This window comes from Salvia splendens, chromosome 20 (genome assembly GCF_004379255.2).
Source record: "Salvia splendens isolate huo1 chromosome 20, SspV2, whole genome shotgun sequence".
NCBI lineage: Eukaryota > Viridiplantae > Streptophyta > Magnoliopsida > Lamiales > Lamiaceae > Salvia > Salvia splendens.
The window spans coordinates 6,561,886-6,586,095 of NC_056051.1; the positions used below are offsets into that span (position 1 = coordinate 6,561,886).

Consider the following 24,210-nt stretch of genomic DNA (forward strand, 5'->3'; position numbering starts at 1 on the left):
TGGGCTCATTATGAACTAGAGCTTCAGTGATGGGTTCAGTCTTTTGAGAGGGTTCCTTCCTGAGCAGTATGTTCTCGGGTTCGCCTTTTTCACATGGTGTTTCTCCCAAGAAAAATGGGTCCTGCAACTGGGGTAAAGGTCTGCGTAGCTCTTCTTCCGAGACAACGTCTCCCAATAATGTTGCTCCACTTGGTTCTCCACTAGACTTCTTTGGCTGGGGTCCTTCATAGGTAGTACCGGACCGTAGAGTGACTTTGCTCACATTCGCCTTTTCAGGCACATGGACTGTGGACGGGAGTTTCCCTGAGTTTCCTTTCATTTCACCCATCGAACTGGCTAGTTGGGCCAACTGCCTATTCATCATATCCAAGTTCGCCTTATGCTCCTTCTGGGCACTCTGCATCCCTTGCACTACTTCGTTATGGGATTGTAACTCACCCTTGATACTTACTGCGATGCGAGCAATTCTCCCATCATGTCCTCCATAGATCTCCTTGACCTGCTAGGATATTGGGATTGATTTGGCCCTTGGTGCTGGTTATACTGGGAATTTTGGTTGGGCTGGAAATTTTGGAAATTTTGCTGGTTCGGGTTAGGTGGGTGTTGATTATACTGGCCAGGAGGGTTGTACTGGTCAGTATGATATTGGTTCTAGTTTTGGAATTGATTCTGATTTTGCTGAGGTGGTGGTCCTTGGTTGGGTAGACTCTAGTAATTTTGGAAGTTCCTTTGGTGGGGTGGTATATAAACAGGGTTTAGGTTCTGGTTTTGCGGCTGTTGGTTTTGGGGTTGTTGATTGTGGGGTTGTTGGTTGTGGGGTAGTTGGTTCCTTCCTGACCAGTTGAACTGATTGTTTGGATTTTGCGGTCCACGGTTGAAATTCTGGTTCGGGTGGGGGTTGTATTGGTTCTGACCTTGACCTTGGTTTTGATTTTGGCTCCCATCTCCCCATCGAAAATTCGGATGATCCCTCCATGGTGCATCCCGTTGTCTCCCTTGGATCCAATGCCCACTAGAATTGTAATACCCAGCAGCGTTGACTTGCTCCATATTCGCGAAGTCATTGGGCTGATCATAGCTCGGCCCTTGGTTCCCTTGCTCTGCACCCTTGTAGTTTCCAGCTGGGGAAGTTGGTGGTGCATTCTTCTCGATTGCGCTCAGGAGTGTCTTCTTCAATTCGTCCATCTTCAAATCCATCTTCTGTTCTATCTTCTGCTCCTGGTCAGTAGACAAGGCGCTGGCAATCCTTTCTCTGCTGTAACCATCTCTAGAATTGTCGTACTCCTTCTTCACGCTTAAAAGTTTTCCTAGGACCCTTTTAGCTTCGCTGACCCTTAGCTGCGTGAAGCTTCCTCCTGACGAGGAATTCGCTAGGTCCTTTGTTGCCTTGTTCATTCCCTCATAAAAAGTATGATGTATTTCTATATCTGCCATGCGATGGTTGAGACACGCATCCAAGAGGCTCATGTACTTCGCCCAATAATCGCTCAAAGGCTCATCGTATCCTTGCTTCACACTAGTGATCTCTCTCTTCAGCGCGCTTGTCTTCGATGATGGGAAGAACTCTCCTAAGAAGACTGCCTTGAAATCTGCCCAGCTCTCAATGGAATTGGGGGGGTAGTCGCATAAACCATGTGTTAGCCTCCCTTTTTAGAACAAATGGCAAAGCCTTCAATCTATAGTCATCCTCGGTCGCCCCTGCTGGCCTCCTCTGCACCCTACAAATCTTACAAAACTCATGAAGGAACTCGTAAGGGCCTTCATAGCTCTTCCCGCAGTATGTAGGCAGAATTGCGATAACATGGGGCTTCACATCACAAGCAGTCTGTCTCGGGGTGACTACTATGGCTTGCGGTGGTTCTCCCTCGGTATGCGCGTTCAGCGTACCGATTTCTGGATCTTCATCTCTGTTGGCAGCTATCCCCCTTGGGTTGCCTTACAACAGTGGTATCTCTTCTGGTATTGGCCCTTCTATGGTGTATTGCTCCTCGTCACTACTCGAACCCAAGTCAGACAAAGCCGTCGACAAGCCGGATCGAGTGGTTAATAGTATAGATCCTCGCTGAAGTATCTTCGGTCTCCACTGATCAGGAGCCGAGCTGCTTCTCATAAACTGAAATAAAAGAAAGAGAAAATATTATCCACAATATACACGCCAAAGTATCACACACAATAGCTACTAATAACGCCATCCATCCCCGGCAACGGCGCCATTTGAAAGAGCAGGTTTGTGTAGGTGTCGTTCAAGCAAGATGCGTCTTACTGATCAGTAAGGAAACCTCGGCTAAGCCTAGAACCTGGTATCAATAAATCCTCAACCCTCTTCTACTGGGTAGTATAGTGAAAGTAGGGGTCGAATCCCACAGAGATGGTGACGGTTGGAAAGATTGCGGTGAAAATTTGGATGGTTTGGTTAGCTACCACGCTTGGGTTGAGTCTCTACCTAGACGGGAAATTAAGATGGTGTCCTACTGACTAGGAAGGGTGAATGGTGGTCGACATGTAGTGGTGTACGTGGAATTATGGTGAATGCGGTGTAACAGAAAATATGCGGAAAGTACTAGGTTTCTATAAAAGGCTAAACAGAAAAGCAGGGAATAAGTGGCAGTTGTGGTGACTAGACTGTCAGATCTGTAGGGTATAATTAAAAGTAAAGGACAAAAGCAAAAAGGTATCTAAAAAGTAAGTGGTCCCCAACATCGGATATGGACATCATCTTCTTCAACAAACACAAACTAAATCAGAAGAAAAACAAACCAGATTCAGCACCATTAAAAACACGGATTAACAACTCAAGAACACAGATCTACAAATTAAACATTAAACAAACAGATCGAAACCCGAAACTGCGATTACGCCCACTGGTCAACATGCAAGTATGCAGAAACCACGTGAACAGGGCTTTCCACACTTAACTAATTCAGATCTAAAAACTAAAGACAATCTAGGCTAGCGAACACAGAAAGTTTAACTTTGTAACTTAAAACATGCGATTCAACACTGGAGATTACCGTAACAGCTAGATCTAAATTATCTAGGCGGAAAGAAAAGAGAAAACGAAACGAACCAAAACGAAAATAACTTCATAGCACTTAGAAAATGTTTGGAATCACAACTAAAACTTTACAGTACGAAATTGTTTGGGAACACAGCAGATCCAACGAAGGAAAACTAAATGCGAAAATTAAGAAAGCAAGTAAAAGGTGTTTTGCCACTTCGGGCGATGGAACAGTAACACGGCGGAAACAAGCGGGCTGGAACGAGAACTCTGGAACTCCGGCGAACTACTGGAACTCAAGTGACCATGGCTGTGGCGAGGAACGAGAAACTCGAAAGATAATGCTAAAGGACTTATTGACCGAAGAGAGATTGCTAACTAAGTTTAGGAGTTAACTAACTACTTGATGATCATTCTCTCTCCAAGTGGCTTCTTTATATAGGGAGGCCTCCCTTGATTTTTAGGGTCGACTCTCGGCGTGAAATGACTCTTTTGCCCCCTTGCTAGCGGTTGATCTTCCCAGCTATCCTTCTTCTCCATCTCGAGCCTTTTTGGCTTGCATACTGATCAGGTTGGCAACATCCCGACGCCTTTTTCTCTTGAATTATTCCGAAGCTTCCTTACTGGCTAGAACACTCAACCTGCACACTTAAGCAACTTATTTTGCAGATAAAGTTCAAATTTGCACATCATACTGACAAGTAACCAAGGCCTAGAATGCGACTTATCACACGGCAGAACTTAAATTAAACGGGTCAGGATAAATGTTCATTACATATAAAAAATAATGCATTACAGAAACTAAACTGCGCATTATACTATATAATATGTACACTATGTATATCAATAAAAAAAACCTACGCGCTACGAATGTACAACCCCAGATGAATTACTGCATCTCGTGTATTTGGACAACATTTTGTAGACTTAGAACATACTACACCCTAGCCCTTAGGCTTGTTAAACCCTTAGGGAAAACAAGAAACGTGAACCCAACATCGAAACACGGTACAACTTAAATTAAACGGGTTAGGATAAGTGTTCATTACATATCACAAATAATGCATTATAGAAACTAAACTGCGCATTATACTATATAATATGCATATTATGTATATCAGTAAAAAAAACCTACGCGCTACGAATGTGCAACCCCAGATGAATTACTGCAGCTCGTGTATCTGGACAACGTTTTGTAGACTTGAACATACTACACCCTAGCCTCTAGGCTTGTTAAACCCTTAGGGAAATGAAGAAACGTGTGCCAAATAGTAAAACACGACACAATTTAAATTAAACGGGTCAGGATAAATGTTTATTACATATCACAAATAATGCATTACAGAAACTAAACTACGCATTATACTATACAATATGTACATTATGTATATCAGAAAAAAATACCTACGCGTTATGCATGTGCAACCCCAGATGAATTACTGCAGCTCGTGTATTTGGACAACGATTGTTAGACTTAGAACATACTACACCCTAGCCCTTAGGCTTGTTAAACCTTTAGGGAAAACAAGAAACGTGAACCCAACATCGAAACACGGCACAACCTAAATTAAACGGGTCAGGATAAATGTTCATTACATATCACAAATAATGCATTACAGAAACAAAACTGTGCATTATACTATATAATATGTACAATATGTATACCAGTAAAAAAAACCTACGGGCTATAAATGTGCAGCCCCAGATGAATTACTGCAGCTCGTGTATCGGGACAACGTTTTGTAGACTTGAACATACTACACCCTAGCCCCTATAGGCTTGTTAAACCCTTAGGGAAATTAAGAAACGTGTGCCAAACAGTGAAACACGGCACAACTTAAATTAAACGGGTTAGGATAAATGTTCATTACATATAAAAAATAATGCATTACAGAAACTAAACTGGCATTATACTATATAATATGTACATTATGTATATCAGTAAAAAAAAACCTACGAGCTACGAATGTGCAACCCCAGATGAATTACTGCAACTCGTGCATTTGGACAACGTTTTGTAGACTTAGAACATACTACACCCTAGGCCTTAGGCTTGTTAAACCCTTAGGTAAAACAAGAAACGTGAACCCAACATCGAAACACGGCACAACCTAAATTAAACGGGTCACGATAAATGTTCATTACATATCACAAATAATGCATTACAGAAACAAAACTGCGCATTATACTATATAATATGTACAATATGTATACCAGTAAAAAAAACCTACGGGCTATAAATGTGCAGCCCCAGATGAATTACTGCAGCTCGTGTATCGGGACAACGTTTTGTAGACTTGAACATACTACACCCTAGCCCCTATAGGCTTGTTAAACCCTTAGGGAAATTAAGAAACGTGTGCCAAACAGTGAAACACGGCACAACTTAAATTAAACGGGTCAGGATAAATGATCATTACATATCACAAATAATGCATTACATAAACTAAACTACGCATTATACTATACAATATGTACATTATGTATATCAGAAAAAAATAACTACGCGTTATGCATGTGCAACCCTAGATGAATTACTGCAGCTCGTGTATTTGGACAACGATTTTTAGACTTAGAACATACTACACCCTGGCCCTTAGGCTTGTTAAACCCTTAGGGAAAACAAGAAACGTGAACCCAACATCGAAACACGACACAACTTAAATTAAACGGGTCAAGATAAATGTTCATTACATATCACAAATAATGCATTACAGAAACTAAATTGCGCATTATACTATATAATATGAACATTATGTATATCAGTAAAAAAAACCTACGCGCTATGAATTTGCAATCCCAGATGAATTACTGCTGCTCATGTATTTGGACAACGTTTTGTAGACTTGGAACATACTACACCCTAGCCCTTAGGCTTGTTAAACCCTTCGGGAAAACAAGGAACGTGAACCCAACATCGAAACACGGTACAACTTAAATTAAACGGGTCAGGATAAATGTTCATTACATATAAAAAATAATGCATTACAGAAACTAAACTGGCATTATACTATATAATATGTACATTATGTATGTCACGACCGCCCCTTAGGGTTAATAAAAGCGGGCGATCGCGACTTAAAGGGGTTTAGATGAACGGCATAGAAGACTAGGGTTTTCAATAAAAGTTTGACTAAAAACTAAGTCTAATAAATAATGCGACCAAGAGTATTAGGGTTTAATGAATAAAGACTAGGGTTTAGCATTTATTCAAAAAGTGTAACGAGTTTCAAACATCCCATCATAAAATAGTTTCAGAATTTAAATGAAAAGTATTCTAAGAAAAATATCACAGCGGAAGCATCCAAGAGAAGAGTGACGTCATGTGTGAAGACACAACGACACTCGGAATTTCAAAACCAAAACAACCACAGTTCATTATTAGTTCCTGCTCAACACCGCCAACCGCCCGTCGCCGCTCAACCTACATATAGGGAAAACATATGCAGGGCTGAGTACTATGAAATAATACTCAGTGGCTCATGCCGAAAACATTGTAAATACAGTTTATGATATCATGCCGTACGTAAGTAACCGTCGGGGTTTTTCTTTAGAAAGGCCCGAGGCACTCAAAATCATTTTTCCATTTCAAACATCGACTGATCAGTCATTTTTCCCATAGACGTTAACCATATCTGCCAATACATGACAAGGAATGCGGCCGCAAACCAGGTCACTAGACCGGCCAGCCCGTACGCTAGCACACAGTCTACCATAGGTGTACACTAATCCTAGTAGGGTTTGCTGCCCTACGGGGACCCGAATTCGATTTATAAATAGTGGCAAAAACCACATCAGATAGGCACGTAAAAACCAAAACAAGGCATGAAGTCACATTTATTCTCATTGATAAAACATTAGGACATGGTCCTTATTTAAAAAGGAAGAGAGCCCACCTCGATCCTTTAGTTTTCAAGTTTCGCTTTTCCTTTGGTATCACGCGTCTCGCACAAAATTTCACCTTTGGATAATGTGTCCCCGATTAGTCACTAACATGGACTAAAATCATGCATGTCCTAGATCACTCCCCTTTCCCAATCAACAATAGGAATCACATCATATCACCCATCTTTGCATATCACATCACCTCATCACATATGTAAACTCATGTATGTCATTCAAGCATACAAATATAGTTGTTTAACCAAAGTAGAGATCTGGCAGCTCTGCGCAACTTTTTTGTAAAAATTATTTAAAAATCATCCGACCTCCGATGGGGCTAAAACTTTATGACAAGGCAGTAGACTCATCAAATAACATTCAGTTTAAATTTCATGTCAAAATACCACTTTTAAGTCGGGCAAACCAAAGGCGTAACCTACTGGTCGAGAAAACACATTTTTGGCAGAATCGCGCAGTCAACTTTAAAAATTCACCATAAATTCATCGTTTCGCCAAATGGGTCGAAATTTACACACAATATAGAAGACATCACGAAGTTTACACAGGAAGAAGAACCGGTCAAATCGGAGTTCGTTTGGTTGGTCAAAAATACATCAGAACACACTGTTCGGAAATCACAGATTTTCATACTGATAGCAATTCGAATTAGGGTTTATCCCTACTCATTCAAAATCAATCTTTTCATGGTTTTGATATACAATCATGCTCAAAAGAGTCCTTAAACACATATTTTCACGAAATCGCACATCAATCACCGAGGATTCAATAAATCAACAAGCAATTGCAATCAAAACGCACTCACACATATGATTTCACATTCCCACCGATTAAACCCTTAGATCTTCATTCCCTACACTCTCTACATGCATGAGGGAGTCAAAGAAAGTCTAGATGGAGAGGATTCAAGAATATGGGTTTGAATTTACCTTTTCTTGGACGAAATAATCGGTAGGAAGCAATTAAAACCTTGGTTCTTCAACAATCTCTTGGAAAATTGATAGGATCTTGAGTGAAATGGATAACAAGTGGGAGAAGAGATGAAAAAGGGGGTGGGGCGTGTGGTTTGAAGAAGTGGGCGTGTGATTTGTGTGTTAGGTTTAGGGGTTGATCCTTTGTTTATAGGATTAAGAAATATCCCACAATTAATTGAAGATTTGGGAGAATAATTGAAATAAATGATTGAGATATTTGGGAAGATTTTGGGGGAGGAAATGGCGTGTCATTGATGGAGAAATAAGGAGGATATTTTGTAAATCATGGCTATTTAATTAGCCATTGATTTAATTTAGTATTTTCACGGAGCAGAATAAAATAATACGGAGCAAGAAAATCAATAAAAACCCTCCCAAATAATATGAAAATAGGCGTGTTATTCAATTCCTCCCACAAGGAATAATTTCCAAATATTGATAAATAAAGTAGGGAAAGATTTGCTAGGATATTCCAATTAAAACATGGAAGGAAATAATTGAGGGATCAAAATAATTAGTGAATAATTTCTTCTTCCACAAGCTAGGAGATTTCGAAATCTCCCTAATCAAAACAATAGGGGCCGATTTTATCAAGAAATAAATAAGATAATTAGGCTTTAGGATTTAATTTGGATAATTATCCCAAAACAAATAATTAAATCCAAGAAAAATAAATTCCTCTCCAAATAATAATAGTGGTCGAAAATTCCCTTCATAAAAGGGCAAGGTAATTATTTATGATCCTAATTAAATCTCACTCCCCGAAATAATATAATTCACCATGATATATTTCATTCCACATTAATTAATTTAAGCCACTTCATAAAATCAACGAATTTTACTCGATCAAATCAAAATTAGGTCACCATTTCAATCACATAATAAATCCGTCATTTAATTCGGCAATCAAAGCAATAAGTACAACATCTTAGGGTTCGAAAAATTAGGGTTCGAAAAGTGGGGCGTTACATCCTACCACTCTTAAAAGAAATTTCGTCCCGAAATTTGGTACTCTCATGGGAAGAGTTCTGGGTATAACTCCATCATCTTGTCCTCAAGCTCCCATGTGGCTTCTTCGTGCCCGTGGTTTCTCCACTGCACTTTCACGTAGGCAACTTGCTTATTTCTCACGTTCTGGACTTTTCGGTCTAAAATCGTTTGGGGTCTCTCCTCATAGCTCAGGTCCGAATTCAACGCGACCTCCTCGTAGTGAATCACGTGCTTTGGGTCGAACACGTATTTACGTAACTGTGACACATGAAAGACATTGTGCACGTTTCCAAGGTTCGGAGGTAGCGCCAAGCGATATGCAACAGGACCCACTCCTTCAAGGATTTCATACGGTCCAATAAATCGCGGTTTCAATTTTCCCTTGACGCCGAAACGTGTTATCCCTTTCGACGGGGATACTTTGAGGAAGACTTTGTCGCCAGCTTGAAATTGCAAGTCGGTTCGCCGTGCATCCGCGTATGACTTCTGTTTGTCTTGAGCTTCTTTTATCCTTTCACGAATTTGTCGAACGATTGCAACCATTTCTTCGACTGCGTCGGGCCCGAGTACCCTTCTCTCGCCAACTTCGTCCCAGTAGAGCGGGGATCTACACTTTCTCCCGTACAAGGCTTCTTACGGCGCCATGTTTATCGTTGCCTGGAAGCTGTTGTTGTAGGCGAATTCGATCAAGGGGAGTGCGGACTCCCAACTTCCTCCTCGGTCTAACACTACGGCTCTCAACATATCCTCGAGGGTTTGGATCGTCCTCTCGGATTGTCCGTCCGTCTGCGGGTGAAACGCCGTGCTAAAATTCAAACGAGTCCCTAGCTCCCGTTGTAGGCTGATCCAAAATCTTGAAGTGAACTTCGGGTCACGATCAGACGTGATCGTCACTGGGACTCCATGCAGTCGCACTATTTCCCTTATATAAATTTGAGCTAGCTTATTTGATCCATAGGTTATGGGAATCGGTATGAAGTGCGCACTCTTGGTGAGTCGGTCTATAACTACCCAGATGGCAGTATTCCCTCTTTGCGTCTTTGGCAATGCTGTCACAAAATCCATGGCGATATGCTCCCATTTCCACTCGGGAATTTCTAGTGGTTGCAACTTTCCGTACGGTCGTTGATGTAGAGCCTTCACCTGTTGGCAGGCTAAGCAGCGCTCCACAAATGCCGCTATATCCCTCTTCATACCATTCCACCAAAAGGTCTTCTTCAAGTCTTGATACATCTTCGTACTCCCTGGGTGGGCGGTGTAAGGAGTCTCATGTGCTTCACTCATGATTTCGTTTTTGAGTCCTTCGTCACTCGGTATGCAGAGTCTCCCTTCGAATGTGAGAGCATTGTCGGATTCCTCACGGAAATTCCCAGATTCGCCAGTTCTTACTTCGACTCGAATTTCTTCCAATTTCGCGTCCATGCGCTGGGCTTCAACAATTCTTGTTCTTAGATCAGGTGTAACCATCAAGGTGGCAATTCGACCCTTCACTGTTTCGGGTGCCCTTACCACTTCCAAACGCATCTTGCTAAATTCGCGTATCAAGCTTTCTTCTTTGGTGAGAAAAGCAGCCAGTTGGGAATGACTCTTCCGGCTCAAGGCATCTGCCACTACATTTGCCTTGCCGGGGTGGTAGTTGATGCCACAATCATAGTCCTTTACCAATTCGAGCCATCTTCGTTGTCGCATGTTCAAATCCTTTTGCTCGAAGAAATATTTCAGGCTCTTGTGGTCCGTAAAGATCTCACACCGAACTCCGTAGAGATGATGTCTCCAAATCTTTAAGGCATGTACCACCGCTGCCAGTTCCAAATCGTGGGTTGGATAGTTCAACTCGTGTGGCCTCAATTGCCGGGATGCGTAAGCAATCACCTTGTTGTTTTGCATCAACACACATCCAAGTCCCACCTTCGAAGCGTCCGTGTATACCACGTAGCTCATTCCAGGCTCTGGCACGGCTAAGATTGGTGCGGTGGTCAGTTTATCCTTCAAAAGTTGAAAACTTGCCTCACACTCCGGGGTCCAATTGACTTTTACCCCCTTCTTGAGTTGTTGGGTCATTGGTCTCGCTATCTTGGAAAATCCCTCTATAAATCTTCGGTAGTATCCTGCCAAACCCAGGAAGCTTCGAATCTCGTTTGGTGTCGAAGGTGCCTTCCATTGTTGTACCGCCTCAACCTTGGCGGGATCCACTCGGATTCCTTCTGCCGACACAATGTGACCTAGAAAGTTGACTTCTTTCAGCCAAAACTCACACTTGCTGAATTTGGCGTATAGCTTCTCGGTCCTCAACGTCTCCAAGGTAATTCGCAGATGCTCCTCGTGCTCTTTCTCATCCTTCGAGTAAACAAGTACGTCATCTATGAAGACCAAGACGAATTTATCCAAGTATAGGTGGAATACTCGGTTCATCAAATCCATGAATACTGCGGGTGCATTTGTCAATCCGAACGGCATTACAACAAACTCATAGTGACCATATCTTGTGCGAAAAGCGGTCTTTGGTATGTCCTCCCTTCGGACTCTCAATTGATTGTATCCGGACCTTAGGTCCATCTTTGAGAACACACCGGCTCCTCGGAGTTGATCGAATAGGTCATCTATTCTCGGCAGTGGGTACTTGTTTTTGAGGGTCATTTTGTTCAACTCCCTATAGTCGATACACATCCTCATCGACCCATCCTTCTTCTTGACAAAGAGCACCGGAGTGCCCCACGGTGAGACACTGGGTCTAATGAAACCCAGGTCCATAAGCTCTTGAAGTTGTATCTTGAGTTCCTCTAACTCTTTAGGCGCCATTCGGTATGGTGCCTTGGACACGGGTGCCGACCCTGGCTCTAGGTCGATTGTGAACTCCAATTGTCGATCTGGCGGTGGTCCAGGCAAAGCTTCGGGGAAGACGTCTGGAAACTCTCGTACAACGGCAACATCTTCCACTTTCCTTTCTCCTTTCTCCTCTCCTTGTAGATAGACAAGATAAGCAGGACGCCCTTTTCTCACCATCGCACTAGCTTGAAGAGCGGAGATGATAGACGTTCGCCGGTTCATCGAGATTCCATAGTATATGGTGGGTTCCTTCCCCGGGGCTTGCAGAGATATTTGTCTCTCCTTGCAACGAATAGTAGCAAAATTCGTAGCTAACCAATCCATTCCCAAAATTATGTCAATATCCCCCATTGCCATGACTTGTAGGTTGTGAGCGATTAACTTAAGTCCTCCCATAACAATTTCTACGTTCGAGCATGTTCGAGAAACCTCTATTACCCCTCCCACTGGTGAGGACACCATCATCTTATGTTCAGATTTGTAAGCAGGTAAACTTAAGGTGTCCACACACAATTCAGATATGAATGAATGTGATGCGCCCGTATCAAATAATACAACAATGGGTGTGTCGAGGATTTTGCCCATACCTGTCAGGTTTCCCTTCTCGTGACTCCCATGTTCAGTCTTGGGTTGTTTCTGACTCAAGGCATATGCTCTAGCCTGAGAAGGGAGTCTTGGGCGGTAAGGTTGCTGTTGTCGCGTAGGTTGATCGCGATTTCCCCTTGATTCAATTTGCAGTGCCCTTGGCTGCTGGCGGGATCCTTGAGTGTTCTGCCTCGACCCCATTCCCACATTCTTGCTCGGACACTCTCTAGAGAAGTGGCCATTTCCCCCACAGTTAAAGCACTTGGTGGTGTTCTGAATTCTACACTCTCCAAAATGGTACTTGGAGCACACATTGCATTGGGGTGGCTTGGGCCGGAAGTCGCCTCTCTGGTTGGATGAGTTTTGCCCTCCACCATACTGTGGTCGGTTCTGGGTGGGCTGGTACCTCTTGTTGTCATATGGGGTCCCATTCCCCTCCCACTTCCTCTTCTCTCGAGAGTGGTGTGGTGGAGGTAGTGCCAAAGTAGTGTTTTCCTTCATCATCTCCTTGGGCATAGCTGCCTCAATATCTAGCGCAAGGGCTAACGCTTCCGCGTAGGAGAGTCTCCCACGACTAGCCAACGACATCCTTATCTCATGCCTTAGTCCCTCACGGAACTTTTCAGCCAGCTTCTCGTCAGTATCGACTTGGTCAGGTGCGTACCGGGTCATGTTGTTGAGCGCACGGTCATATTCGGTCACAGTCATGCGCCCTTGGGTCAAATTGTAGAATTCAGATGCCTTTGCCTTCCGGTAGCTCTTGGGCACGTACTTATTATATATTTCTGTCTTGAAGCCTTCCCAAGTCATCCCCCCTGCTTGATCTCGGGGCATTGTCTTCATCCTGGTATCCCACCAGAAGTCAGCAGACTCGGTTAGTTGGTAGGTCACACAACTCAACCGTTCCCTATCATTGCACCCTAAGATTGCAAAAATGCGCTCCAATGCGCGTATCCATGATTCAGCCTGGGCCGGTTCTCCCATTCCATCAAAGACGGGAGGTTTTTGCTCTAGAAAAAGCTTCACAGTTTCACGGTCAACCGGAGGTGGAGGAGGCGGTGGTGGAGGGATGGGTTGTGTCACACTCTCTTCCATCGTCTGAGGGGTAGGTTCGGGATTGTTACGTCTTATGTTGCGTCTTGGCGGCATTCTGATTCAGTACCACACGAGTTACTATCGCATTTATTCAAAATCCAAGAATAGTCATGTGGCATAGTTGAAAAGTGGAGATCAAGGGGCAATTGCATCATAAAGAGCTTTTGCAAAGGTATCAAATACAATTGCACAGAATGATAACAAGAGAGCAATTGCAAAATAGCATAGCAGGAGGTGATTGTAGAAGAAGGCGATTGCTCAACAGGGTAGAAAAAGGTAATTGTTTAATAATGTAACAAAAGACAATTGTACAATAGAATAGCAAAACATAAGGGCACAATTGGGATAGAAAAAGGCAGTTGCACAACAGAATAATACAATTGCATAATAAGACGGCAAAAGGCAATTGTACAATGGAGTGGTCAAAAGATAGTTGCGCAATAGTACATCAAAGGTAATTGTGCAATATGATAGAAAATGACAATTACAATATAGTATAGCAAGAGGCCATTGCGTCATAGGCTAGCAAAAGATAATCGCACAAAAGATAATAAGGGATGGTACCAAATCATTACACAATAGGATAGCAAAAGACAAGAATTTCCCATAGAAATATGAAAAGTTGCCTCGAAGAGGTCTTAGTTCCATTATAACGAAAACAAAGGACAAAACGATGTCAAGGTCAAGTAAAAACGGTAAAGTATCCAAAACATGGGAAATCGTAATAAAATATTATAGAATTATTATGTTTAATCCCTTCCATCCTCATCTTCCTTCTCCTCGGTCTCTCCAACGCTCTCTCTAATTGGGTCCTCCTCCTCTACGGGATCCTCTTCCTCGGGATCCTCTTCCTCACTTTCCTCCTCGACACCCGCAGGTGGAGGGGTCATCCCAAACCTCCCATTAACCTCTCTATTGCTTCTTTGAGGGGCTGCGACACGCATCCCGAGTCTCCTTCTCTTAGGAACACGGGAGACGCGTGGCTCCTCGTCGCATCGATACTTCCGCATGCGGGCTGTACCCGGCGGATAGATATGTGGAGGTGGATCACGTGGCGGTCCATCAAATGCCGCTGTCATGGCCGGAAGCAGCACCTTTATAAGGCCAACCAAATCCCCTCGCGCGGTGTAATCGAGCGGGCTATACCATATGAAAAACTGAGACGCCTGAGCGGTCCACTCGCTCCAAGGAGATGGTAGAGTGTGGATGAGCTTTTGGATCCCCTCGTGATGGGTAGCTCCCCCATATGCATAGGCGTTCATCCATTTACTGTAAAACTCGGTGACGTAGGTCATGAGGAAGAGCTCCCCGTCCCACTCGTAATCTCGGTAGCGCTCAACCGGGTGGTCCCTTTCGCTGGAGTAGCGATTACGCATCAGAGCATAATACCGTTGGGCCATAAAAACTCAGCATCAGCACAAGGATCGAAAGAAATAACGGTGTATGAGGTTTCGAATGATGCTGAGAATATGATGGGTGCGTATATATAAATCTCCAATGATGGAGGTGTGCGGGTAGTATCATATCAAGAATGAATGGAATTTCATTTCCGAAGCAAAAAGGTTCGTGCGTTTTCGCATTTCGTTAAGTCGCGATATATATCCCCACGCGTCGCTTGCCTTGCGTTAGGCTTTTCCTGCCTCCACGTTCGACACTATCTCAAAATTTTTCATTCATACATGATTTACAATTATGTATAGCAGCATGCTCAAGTTCTTTCACATATTGCCTCATAAAGCAATTGAATAATCACAATCATATAACTTCATTCATCCAACGTATATAGAGTTATCACATATTTGCCAATTTTTCCTTATCAAGTAAAATACAAGTTCATCGCATAACGACATTCATCATCTTGGGCATAAGCGCAAATATCAATTCCATATCCATGCATTTTCATCCATTCATATTCCAAGCAAAAATTTTGAAAATATCATATCAACTTTGTTCCCCATCGAAAATTTCAACTTCGGTTAATCAAATCCAAAACTCACAAAAGTATTTTTACCTCTTTTTTTTGTGGTTGGGCGGAGACGAGTTGTGGTGTTGAGCTATCGATGTTTATCAATTTATCAAATTACACATGCATAGATTTTGACTCAAACAAGACTCTTGGGTCCAGAGCGGAAAGAACTGAGGCTCTGATACCAAACTGTCACGACCGCCCCTTAGGGTTAATAAAAGCGGGCGATCGCGACTTAAAGGGGTTTAGATGAACGGCATAGAAGACTAGGGTTTTCAATAAAAGTTTGACTAAAAACTAAGTCTAATAAATAATGCGACCAAGAGTATTAGGGTTTAATGAATAAAGACTAGGGTTTAGCATTTATTCAAAAAGTGTAACGAGTTTCAAACATCCCATCATAAAATAGTTTCAGAATTTAAATGAAAAGTATTCTAAGAAAAATATCACAGCGGAAGCATCCAAGAGAAGAGTGACGTCATGTGTGAAGACACAACGACACTCGGAATTTCAAAACCAAAACAACCACAGTTCATTATTAGTTCCTGCTCAACACCGCCAACCGCCCGTCGCCGCTCAACCTACATATAGGGAAAACATATGCAGGGCTGAGTACTATGAAATAATACTCAGTGGCTCATGCCGAAAACATTGTAAATACAGTTTATGATATCATGCCGTACGTAAGTAACCGTCGGGGTTTTTCTTTAGAAAGGCCCGAGGCACTCAAAATCATTTTTCCATTTCAAACATCGACTGATCAGTCATTTTTCCCATAGACGTTAACCATATCTGCCAATACATGACAAGGAATGCGGCCGCAAACCAGGTCACTAGACCGGCCAGCCCGTACGCTAGCACACAGTCTACCATAGGTGTACACTAATCCTAGTAGGGTTTGCTGCCCTACGGGGACCCGAATTCGATTTATAAATAGTGGCAAAAACCACATCAGATAGGCACGTAAAAACCAAAACAAGGCATGAAGTCACATTTATTCTCATTGATAAAACATTAGGACATGGTCCTTATTTAAAAAGGAAGAGAGCCCACCTCGATCCTTTAGTTTTCAAGTTTCGCTTTTCCTTTGGTATCACGCGTCTCGCACAAAATTTCACCTTTGGATAATGTGTCCCCGATTAGTCACTAACATGGACTAAAATCATGCATGTCCTAGATCACTCCCCTTTCCCAATCAACAATAGGAATCACATCATATCACCCATCTTTGCATATCACATCACCTCATCACATATGTAAACTCATGTATGTCATTCAAGCATACAAATATAGTTGTTTAACCAAAGTAGAGATCTGGCAGCTCTGCGCAACTTTTTTGTAAAAATTATTTAAAAATCATCCGACCTCCGATGGGGCTAAAACTTTATGACAAGGCAGTAGACTCATCAAATAACATTCAGTTTAAATTTCATGTCAAAATACCACTTTTAAGTCGGGCAAACCAAAGGCGTAACCTACTGGTCGAGAAAACACATTTTTGGCAGAATCGCGCAGTCAACTTTAAAAATTCACCATAAATTCATCGTTTCGCCAAATGGGTCGAAATTTACACACAATATAGAAGACATCACGAAGTTTACACAGGAAGAAGAATCGGTCAAATCGGAGTTCGTTTGGTTGGTCAAAAATACATCAGAACACACTGTTCGGAAATCACAGATTTTCATACTGATAGCAATTCGAATTAGGGTTTATCCCTACTCATTCAAAATCAATCTTTTCATGGTTTTGATATACAATCATGCTCAAAAGAGTCCTTAAACACATATTTTCACGAAATCGCACATCAATCACCGAGGATTCAATAAATCAACAAGCAATTGCAATCAAAACGCACTCACACATATGATTTCACATTCCCACCGATTAAACCCTTAGATCTTCATTCCCTACACTCTCTACATGCATGAGGGAGTCAAAGAAAGTCTAGATGGAGAGGATTCAAGAATATGGGTTTGAATTTACCTTTTCTTGGACGAAATAATCGGTAGGAAGCAATTAAAACCTTGGTTCTTCAACAATCTCTTGGAAAATTGATAGGATCTTGAGTGAAATGGATAACAAGTGGGAGAAGAGATGAAAAAGGGGGGTGGGGCGTGTGGTTTGAAGAAGTGGGCGTGTGATTTGTGTGTTAGGTTTAGGGGTTGATCCTTTGTTTATAGGATTAAGAAATATCCCACAATTAATTGAAGATTTGGGAGAATAATTGAAATAAATGATTGAGATATTTGGGAAGATTTTGGGGGAGGAAATGGCGTGTCATTGATGGAGAAATAAGGAGGATATTTTGTAAATCATGGCTATTTAATTAGCCATTGATTTAATTTAGTATTTTCACGGAGCAGAATAAAATAATACGGAGCAAGAAAATCAATAAAAACCCTCCCAAATAATATGAAAATAGGCGTGTTATTCAATTCCTCCCACAAGGAATAATTTCCAAATATTGATAAATAAAGTAGGGAAAGATTTGCTAGGATATTCCAATTAAAACATGGAAGGAAATAATTGAGGGATCAAAATAATTAGTGAATAATTTCTTCTTCCACAAGCTAGGAGATTTCGAAATCTCCCTAATCAAAACAATAGGGGCCGATTTTATCAAGAAATAAATAAGATAATTAGGCTTTAGGATTTAATTTGGATAATTATCCCAAAACAAATAATTAAATCCAAGAAAAATAAATTCCTCTCCAAATAATAATAGTGGTCGAAAATTCCCTTCATAAAAGGGCAAGGTAATTATTTATGATCCTAATTAAATCTCACTCCCCGAAATAATATAATTCACCATGATATATTTCATTCCACATTAATTAATTTAAGCCACTTCATAAAATCAACGAATTTTACTCGATCAAATCAAAATTAGGTCACCATTTCAATCACATAATAAATCCGTCATTTAATTCGGCAATCAAAGCAATAAGTACAACATCTTAGGGTTCGAAAAATTAGGGTTCGAAAAGTGGGGCGTTACAATGTATATCAGTAAAAAAAAACCTACGCGCTACGAATGTGCAACCCCAGATGAATTACTGCAACTCGTGCATTTGGACAACGTTTTGTAGACTTAGAACATACTACACCCTAGGCCTTAGGCTTGTTAAACCCTTAGGGAAAACAAGAAACGTGAACCCAACATCGAAACACGGCACAACTTAAATTAAACGGGTCAGGATAAATGTTCATTACATATCACAAATAATGCATTACAGAAACTAAAATGCGCATTATACTATATAATATGTACAATATGTATATCAGTAAAAAAAAAACCTACGCGCTATGAATGTGCAACCCCAGATGAATTACTGCAGCTCGTGTATTTGGACAACATTTTGTAGACTTAGAATATACTACACCCTAGCCCCTAGGCTTGTTAAACCCTTAGGGAAATCAAGAAATGTGCGCCAAAAGGTGAAACATGGCAGAACTTAAATTAAATAAGTCAGGATAAATGTTCATTACATATCACAAACAATGTATTACAGAAACTAAACTACGCATTATACTATACAATATGTACATTATGTATATCAGAAAAAAATACCTACGCGCTATGCATGTGCAACCCCAGATGAATTACTGCAGCTCGTGTATTTGGACAACGATTTTTAGACTTAGAACATACTACACCCTGGCCCTTAGGCTTGTTAACCCTTAGGGAAAACAAGAAACGTGAACCCAACATCGAAACACGACACAACTTAAATTAAACGGGTCAAGATAAATGTTCATTACATATCACAAATAATGCATTACAGAAACTAAACTGCGCATTATACAATATAATATGAACATTATGTATATCAGTAAAAAAAACCTACGCGCTATGAATGTGCAATCCCAGATGAATTACTGCTGCTTATGTATTTGGACAACGTTTTGTAGACTTGGAACATACTACACCCTAGCCCTTAGGCTTGTTAAACCCTTAGGGAAAACAAGGAACGTGAACCTAACATCGAAACACGGCACAACTTAAATTAAACGGGTCAGGATAAATGTTCATTACATATAAAAAATAATGCATTACAGAAACTAAACTGCGCATTATACTATATAATATATACAATATGTATATCAGTAAAAAAAAACCTACGCGCTATGAATGTGCAACCCCAGATGAATTACTGCAGCTCGTGTATTTGGACAACATTTTGTAGACTTAGAATATACTACACCCTAGCCCCTAGGCTTGTTAAACCCTTACGGAAATCAAGAAATGTCCGCCAAACAGCGAAACACGGCACAACTTAAATTAAACGGGTCAAGATAAATGTTCATTACATATCACAAATAATGCATTACAGAAGCTAAACTGCGCATTATACTATATAATATGAACATTATGTATATCAGTAAAAAAAACCTACGCGCTATGAATGTTGTCACGACCGCCCTCACTAAGGATAGTGAAGACGGGGAAAACGTGACGAGGGGAGGGACTAAGGAGCGGGGAAGAAAAGGGGGACGCAATGAAAGACAACAATAAAGGACGAGATTGAATATGAAAACCCAATTAACTTCAAAAAGAAATATTTTGGTCTATCGAATAGTTAAACAACAGATTAATGTCTCAAGGTAAATAATGTCATAACGTAGTGTGGGAAAAAAATGAAAGACTTTATCAAGAACGATTCGAAACAAGGCGGCGGAAAAACAAGTATCAAAGGAATGTCATAGGATGACGCCCATGTATGAAGACAAGACGCATCCGGGAATTCCTAAAGCTCACTCAACATCCATCGCAACATCCCGCTCAACCTGCAAAATTTTAAAAAGAAATATAGGGTTGAGTTCTTGTTGTACTCATGCCGAAAACAGTTTATAACATTTATGTCATCCAAACCAGTGAACTCGAGTTTTACATGTAGTTAAGAAATATCGTCGAGAACACAAAAACATTTTCATAGTCTGGCCAGACAAAACAATCTCCCCACTTTCTCATCAATCAATCAATCAATCACATCCTCTTACCATAGTGCGACGAAAGTGTGGCCACACTATTCACCCACGAGACCGGCTGACTAGCAAGGACGGCTCACGATCCCCTCTGTGTACACAGCCTGATAGGGTTTGCGGCCCTACTCAGACCCAAATTCGTTTATCATAGCCCTATAGCCTAATGGAGCGAACTCACAAACTAGGCAGCAAGCACAATCTCAACATAGCCATATAGCCTAACGGAGCAAGCTCAAACGAACTAGGCATCAGACAACAATCTCAACATCAAAACAATCATGGCTTGACATAACACTTTAAACCACCCTTATAGCTCCACAATCATATTTTTGAAACATAAAAGAGTTTAGTAAAAGAAAGCCCACCTCGATTGCTTAACAACACAATTCCAACTTATGCAACTCTCGTTCCTCGAGCTCACGTATACTCAATCACCCTTACCAACGACAACACAATCAGCTTTCCATAAACTTATGTTATCATGCATGTCCTATTGTTCCTTTTTATCGTTTCCCTTAAATTACTCATCCCATCATTCATCGACATAAGGAAAAAACATGCCATAATATTTCTCAACGTGTCACACATAATCACGTCATACGATACTTTCCCAAATCATACATGCATCATATAGTTCATCAAACTTAACAACAAGTGATATTTTCACATAACAACAAAACTGGCAAAACTGCGCGGTTGGATTGTAAAAATCACCAAAAAATCATCCAACCTCATATTAAGCTAAAATTTGGTCACAACATAGTAGACACATTCAAGTTCATTCAGGTAAAGTTTGACACTCAAATAATGTCATTTGGTCAGTCAAAACATTAATACCACTCTCTGGTCGGAATATAAAAATTCTGGCAGCATTACGCAGTTTATTTGAAAAATTCACCATAAATTCATCCGATGCCCAACGAGGCTGAAATTTTTACACGACTCAGAAGACACTTCAAATTTTCATCTAGTTTAAGAATAACATCAAACGGAGGGCATTTGGTCGGTCAAATAGAATACGAAACTTTCTGGGCGAGAACACAAGTTTCTGGCAGAATTGCGCAGTCAACTTCAAACATTTATTAAAAATCCATTTTTCCATAAAAAGAGCTGAAATTCACACGAGATGCAGAAAACACCTTGAAATGTATTCGGTAAAATTTTCATATCAAAATTAGATCATTTGATAGGTCAATTACATATCAGAAACCACTGTTCGAACGTCACAGATTTCAGGCTCACAAATTCGAAATTAGGGTTTCTTCCTCAATCATCCAAATACAATTTTTCATGCTTATAACACACAATCATGCTTAAAAAGGTTCTCATAATCATGTTCTGATATAATCACACATCATTCACCAATGAATAATTCAAACTTCACACATATTCATTCAAAATCTCATATTCACAAATCTCCTCATACAAAACACAAATTCCCACCAATTTATTATGCGATCTATGATTCCTACACTCACTATATGCATGAGGGAATCAAGAACAAGGATTCAATGGAAAAGATGAGAAAGAGAATTCAAATATACCTTTCTTGTTCAAAAACAATCGGTAGGAAAGATAATTGATGCGATTCTTCGATGAATCTTGAATTTCCAACTCCAAATTGATGCAAGAACAAAGGATTGGTGAAGAATTGGTGGAGAAGGAGAGGAAGAGAGTATAAAACGTGTGGGAGAGAGGAGAGGGAGAGAAAAAGGCGTTGAAATAATGGGGCTAGGGTTTGGGTTTCTCCCTTTTTATATTCTAGAATTAATTCTCCACTTAAATAAACAAAAATAAAAAATAAAACAAATTGTGGAGTGAAAATAGGGAAAAGGGACGTGTACTAGGGGAGTATTTTAAAAAAAAATTAAATCCTCAATTAAATAGGAATATGATTTAAATTGGTAATTTCTTGTAGGAAAGACTCCCACAAAATAATTGAAAGCCAGATGGGCGAAAATTATGTAGAATAGCATATGGATAATTTGGTTTGGATTTAATTTAGATAAATATCCCAAAGCAATTAATTAAATCCAAGAAAGAAAGTATTATTTCCAATGGATAGGAGGGCCGAAAATTCCAAATAATATGGCTAGAAATATATGCATGATCCCACTTTATTTAATTCACACATTGGAAGCTTAATCACATTAACTCACATAACCCACAACAACTAATTTTACATAATTAACTCAAACACATAGAGACTCAATTTCCACAAAAGAAATTCATATTCAACATCCACATTAAAAAAAAAGCCATCAAATAAAAATAAAAAAATAAAAAGTCACAATTTTCCGGGGTGCTACAAAAGTGCGACCCCAGATGAATTACTGCAGCTCGTGTATTTGGACAACGTTTTGTAGACTTAGAATATACTACACTCTAGCCCCTAGGATTGTTAAACCCTTAGAGAAATCAAGAAACGTGCGCCAAACAGTGAAACACTGCACAACTTAAATTAAACGGGTCAAGATAAATGTTCATTACATATCTCAAATAATGCATTACAGAAACTAAACTGAGCATTATACTATATAATATGTACATTATGTATATCAGTAAAAAAAACCTACGCGATACGAATGTGCAACCCCAGATGAATTACTGCAGCTCGTGTATTTGGACAATGTTTTGTAGACTTAGAACATACTACACCCTAGCCCCTAGGCTTGCTAAACCCTTAGGGAAATCAAGAAACGTGCGGCAAACAATGAAACACGACACAATTTAAATTAAACGGGTCAGGATAAATGTTCATTACATATCACAAATATTGCATAAAAGAAACTAAACTACGCATTATACTATACAATATGTACATTATGTATATCAGAATAAAATACCTACGCGCTATGCATGTGCAACCCCAGATGAATTACTGCAGCTCGTGTATTTGGGCAACGTTTTGTAGACTTGAACATACTACACCCTAGCCCCTAGTCTTGTTAAACCCTTAGGGAAATCAAGAAACATGCGCCAAACAGTGAAACACGGCACAACTTAAATTAAACGGGTCAGGATAAATGTTCATTACATATCACAAATAATGCATTACAGAAACTAAACTGTGCATTATACTATATAATATGTACATTATGCATATCAGTAAAAAAAACCTACGAGCTACGAATATAACACCCCAGATGAATTACTGCAGCTCGTGTATTTGGCCAACGTTTTGAAGACTTAAAACATACTACACCCTAGCCCCTAGGCTTGTTAAACCCTTAGGGAAATCAAGAAACGTGCGCCAAACAGTGAAACATGGCACAACTTAAATTAAATAAGTCAAAATTATATGTTCATTACATATCACAAATAATGCAACACAAAAACTAAAGTACGCATTATACCATCCAATATGTACATTATGTATATCAGAATAAAATACCTACGTGCTATGCATGTGCAACCCCAGATGAATTACTGCAGCTCGTGTATTTGGACAACGTTTTTTAGACTTAGAACATACTACACCCTAGCCCCTAGGCTTGTTAAACCCTTAGGGAAAACAAGAAACGTGAACCAAACATCGAAACACGACACAACTTAAATTAAACGGGTCAGGATAAATGTTCATTACATATCACAAATAATGCATTACAGACACTAAACTGCGCATTATACTATATAATATGCACAGTATATATATCAGTAAAAAAAACCTACGCGCTATGAATGTGCAATCCCAGATGAATTACTGCTGCTCATGTATTTGGACAACGTTTTGTAGACTTGGAACATACTACACCCTAGCCCTTAGGCTTGTTAAACCCTTAGGGAAAACAAGGAACGTGAACCCAACATCGAAACACGGCATAACTTAAATTAAACGGGTCAGGATAAATGTTCATTACATATAAAAAATAATGCATTACAGAAAC

The 24,210-nt window shown here is 40.4% G+C and overlaps 2 long non-coding RNA genes across 2 annotated transcripts; both read right to left on the reverse strand.

Moving 5' to 3' along the window:
* Positions 1 to 6,175: 6,175 nt before the first annotated feature.
* On the reverse strand, positions 6,176 to 8,135 carry LOC121781163. Its single transcript, XR_006046149.1, has 3 exons — positions 7,828 to 8,135; positions 6,895 to 6,959; positions 6,176 to 6,422 (listed from the first exon to the last, which is right to left on the reverse strand). It is a non-coding gene; the product is annotated as an uncharacterized LOC121781163 (long non-coding RNA).
* A 7,533-nt stretch (positions 8,136 to 15,668) lies between these two features.
* On the reverse strand, positions 15,669 to 17,443 carry LOC121781110. The gene is made up of 3 exons (XR_006046144.1): positions 17,321 to 17,443; positions 16,388 to 16,452; positions 15,669 to 15,915 (listed from the first exon to the last, which is right to left on the reverse strand). It is a non-coding gene; the product is annotated as an uncharacterized LOC121781110 (long non-coding RNA).
* Between the last annotated feature and the right edge of the window lie 6,767 nt (positions 17,444 to 24,210).